This window comes from Cucurbita moschata, unplaced genomic scaffold (assembly GCF_002738365.1).
Source record: "Cucurbita moschata cultivar Rifu unplaced genomic scaffold, Cmos_1.0 Cmo_Scf00089, whole genome shotgun sequence".
NCBI lineage: Eukaryota > Viridiplantae > Streptophyta > Magnoliopsida > Cucurbitales > Cucurbitaceae > Cucurbita > Cucurbita moschata.
Window position 1 is genome coordinate 317,786 of NW_019268605.1, and position 4,214 is coordinate 321,999.

Below are 4,214 nucleotides of genomic sequence, written 5' to 3' on the forward strand. Positions count from 1 at the left end.
CTTGTTTGCCTAGCTTCCCGGGGTAAATACTTCATGAACCTGGACTTAAGATCAGGGTACTACCATGTACGTATTGTCGTAGGGGATGAGCCCAAGACGACGTGTGTAACAAGATACAGGGCTTTTGAATTCTTAGTAATACCCTTTGGTCTGACAAACACCCCAGCTACATTTTCCACGTTAATGAACCACGTTTGCCATGAATACTTCGATCACTGTGTCATAGTATACCTCAACGACATAGTCATATACAGCACAACCCTAGAATTGCACAAAATGCACCTAAAGCTAGTGTTCGACAAGCTGCGACAGAAACAGTTGTATGTCAAGAAAGAAAAATGTGCCTTCGCACAAACATGCATCAACTTCCTTGGACATGTCATTAGTTGTGCGTAGATCAGTATGGATAGCGACAAGATAAAAGCTATCCAAGAGTGGAAAACACCTACTTCAGTATCCGATGTATGATCCTTTCTTGGGATCACACTTCGTGGTGAAGACGGACAACAGTGTCATTTGTGGCTTTTTTGATCAACTGAAGTTGAAGACAAAACAATCTCGGTAGTAGGAGTCGTTAGCAAAATTCGACTTCAAATTTGAACACAAATTAGGAAAGAGCAACCAAGCAGCCGACGCACTGAGTCGGAAGGGCGAATATGCGACCCTGTGCAAGACATGACAGTTTTGGGTCGAGGGAGACCTTTTAAGGACAAAAGGAAATAGGTTATATGTCTCAATTATAGGAGAACTAAGGTTGAAGCTCATTCGAGAATGCAGTGATACTTTATAGGTCGGACACCCTAGGTGGCAATGAACTTATGCCTTCATAAAAAATGGGTATTTCTGGCAAAATATGTGTGACGACATAATGCAGTACACCAAGAGGTGCCTCATCTACCAACAGGACAAAGTCGAGAAAGCAAAAGTCTCGAGACTCTTGGAACCTCTACCCGTGCCAACAAGGCCTTGGAAAAGTGTGTCTCTAGAGAAGATGCCATAGACAGACCTCACTCGTCGTCCTTCAACCCTTTTGTGTCGTTCCTAAATTTGTGTTTTAACTATTGTGTTGTGTTTAAAATACTTTGTATGAACCTTATTTTCATATAACATAAATATAATGTACGAGAACTTTTAAATATGATTAGTTTTATTTCGCGAAAGAAATTTACCCATCTTTTTAGAGTCATCGAGTCAGCCCGATCCTTACAATGTGTTAGCTCTAAGTGTTTGACAATATGTTCTCCTTGTCTAAAGTGTTTATCTATACAGAGCTAGGGTGTAAGAGTTAGGTTGGTTATACGATGACTTGGTCAAGATGCATACAATAGACTAAGCACCTTAGGATCGTGGCGATTTTAACAGGGCCTGTAACCTATTACTCCAAGACTAAAGGGCATGGGTTTAAAACCATTGTTGACTTGATTTTTTATTGTGAGATTCGGTGATGGGTTGGAGAGGTATAATGGTCAACGTTTTAAAAAGTGAGGTTGGGATATGTAACGAGCAATGTAGTGGTGGGTGGCAATCTGTAAAATTTTTATAAAGACTAGGAATCATAAATTAAGAAAATATGGAATCTTGTTGCATAATTGGTATGTTTTGTCTATGAATTTTGAAGTATTTCTTCTCTATCAAAGTCAACTCTGATTTGTTAGAAAAGAAGATCAGATATTGTTATCTGTGCTCTAGGATGATTTATGGATGTTATCTTCCCGTCAAGGATGTTTGCTTGTATTGTGCTTGATATAGTATGAGTTAGCTCCAAGTGTCTAAGAGTGTATTCTCCTTGTCTAGCGTATTTATCTCCAGAGAGATAGAGTGTAAGAGTTAGGTTGGTTATACGATGACTAATGTCAAGATACATACACTAGACTAGGCACCTGAGGATAGCGGCGACGATAAAAGGGTCTATACCCTATTACTCCAAGACTAAAAAAAGAGTCGAGGAGTCAAAATAGAATAATCTGGAGTCAAAAGCTCGTGTTAAGCAACCTAGCTAGCCTAGGAAACCAATAAACCTCTTCAACACCTAGACATGAGCAAGACACATTTTTGAACCGTAAGTCTCACGATAATGCATAACGAGCCAAAGAGGATAATATATGCTAGCAATGATTTTCTATGTTTATTCCCAAAGATCATTTTTCCATTTTCGGTTTGGTTGGTAATCTATCAAAGCCAAGTTTCAATCCTAGGACCTGTGGGTTACGGGCCCACCACGCTTCCACTGCGCCACTCTAATTTATTAAAATAGAGGATGAGCTATTTTGATCAGTTCTTCAGGGTGATTTTTGGATGTTATCTTCCCGTTGAGCTTGTATTGTGCATGATTTAGTATGTGTCAGCTCCAGGTACCTGATAGTGTGTTTATCTACATAGAGCTATGGTGCAAGTGTTAGGTTGGTTATACGATGGCTTAGGTCAAGATGCCTATACTAAACTAAGCACCTTAGTTTCGTGGCAAAAATAAGAGGGTTTATACCCTATTACTCCAAGACTAAGAAAGATTCGTGGAGTCAAAATAGGATAATCAGGAGCCAAAAGCTCGTGTTAAGCAACCTAGCTAGCCTAAGAATCCAATAAACCAACCTAAGCACCTTAGTTTCGTGGCAAAGATAAGAGGGTTTATACCCTATTACTCCAAGACTAAGAAAGATTCGTGGAGTCAAAATAGGATAATCAGGAGCCAAAAGCTCCTAAGCACCTTAGTTTGGTGATTTTAAAACCAGACTAAGAAAGATTCGTGGAGTCAAAATAGGATAATCAGGAGCCAAAAGCTCCTAAGCACCTTAGTTTGGTGATTTTAAAACCAGACTAAGAAAGATTCGTGGAGTCAAAATAGGATAATCAGGAGCCAAAAGCTCCTAAGCACCTTAGTTTGGTGATTTTAAAACCAGACTAAGAAAGATTCGTGGAGTCAAAATAGGATAATCAACCAGACTAAGAAAGATTCGTGGAGTCAAAATAGGATAATCAGGAGCCAAAAGCTCCTAAGCACCTTAGTTTGGTGATTTTAAAACCAGACTAAGAAAGATTCGTGGAGTCAAAATAGGATAATCAACCAGACTAAGAAAGATTCGTGGAGTCAAAATAGGATAATCAACCAGACTAAGAAAGATTCGTGGAGTCAAAATAGGATAATCAACCAGACTAAGAAAGATTCGTGGAGTCAAAATAGGATAATCAGGAGCCAAAAGCTCCTAAGCACCTTAGTTTCGTGATTTTAAAACCGTGAGGCTCACGATAATGGATAACGAACCAAAGCGGATAAGCGTGTATGTTCATTCTCAATTATCTTTGTATATTTGGTTGGTTGGTTATCTATCAGAGCCAGGTTTCGATCCTGGGACCTGTGGGTTATGGGCCCACCACGCTTCCGCTGCGCCACTCTGATTTGTTAAAACAAAGAATGAGCTATTTTGATTTGTTCTCCAAGGTTATTTATGGATGTTCTCCCGTTGAGCTAGTTCGCTTGTATTGTGCATGATTTAGTATGTGTCAGCTCCAAGATTTAGTATGTGTCAGCTCCAAGTGTTTGACAGTGTGTTCTCCTAGTCTAGCGTGTTTATCTACATAGAGTTAGGGTGTAAAGGTTAGAGTGTTTGACAGTGTGTTCTCCTAGTCTAGCGTGTTTATCTACATAGAGTTAGGGTGTAAAGGTTAGGTTGGTTACACGATGACTTAGGTAGTCTAGCGTGTTTATCTACATAGAGTTAGGGTGTAAAGGTTAGGTTGGTTACACGATGACTTAGGTAAAGATGCCTGCACTAGACTAAGCACCTTAGTTTCGTGGCGACGATAAGAGGGTCTAGACCCTATTACTCCAAGACTAAAGAAAGAGTCGAGTAGTCAAAATAGAATAATCTGGAGCCTAAAGCTCGTGTTAAGCAACCTAGTTAAACTAGGAATCCAATAAACCTCTTCAACACCTAAACATGAACAAGACGCATTTTTAAATCGTGAAGAAGGCCTTAGTTTCATCTTCAACACCTTAGTTTCCTCGTGTCTTGATGGTTTTGGACGATTCAAGAGTCAAAAATATTCTCCTCTAAGTTCTAGGAGGATTTCGTGAAGAAGTCACGGGCAGAATTGGACTCCTCGTGGCCGAAGCGGTGGTTTCCTCCCTCTCTCTAAAACTTTCTTTCTCTCCCTATTCCCTTTTTTTGCCAGACCTTTGATAGGGTTCTATTTGCATCCTTTAGTGGTTGGAGGGA

General features: G+C 39.8%; 1 non-coding gene across 1 annotated transcript; it reads right to left on the reverse strand.

The window, feature by feature from the left end:
* Positions 1–3,322: 3,322 nt before the first annotated feature.
* On the reverse strand, positions 3,323–3,394 carry TRNAM-CAU. The gene has a single exon. It is a non-coding gene; the product is annotated as a tRNA-Met (tRNA).
* Between the last annotated feature and the right edge of the window lie 820 nt (positions 3,395–4,214).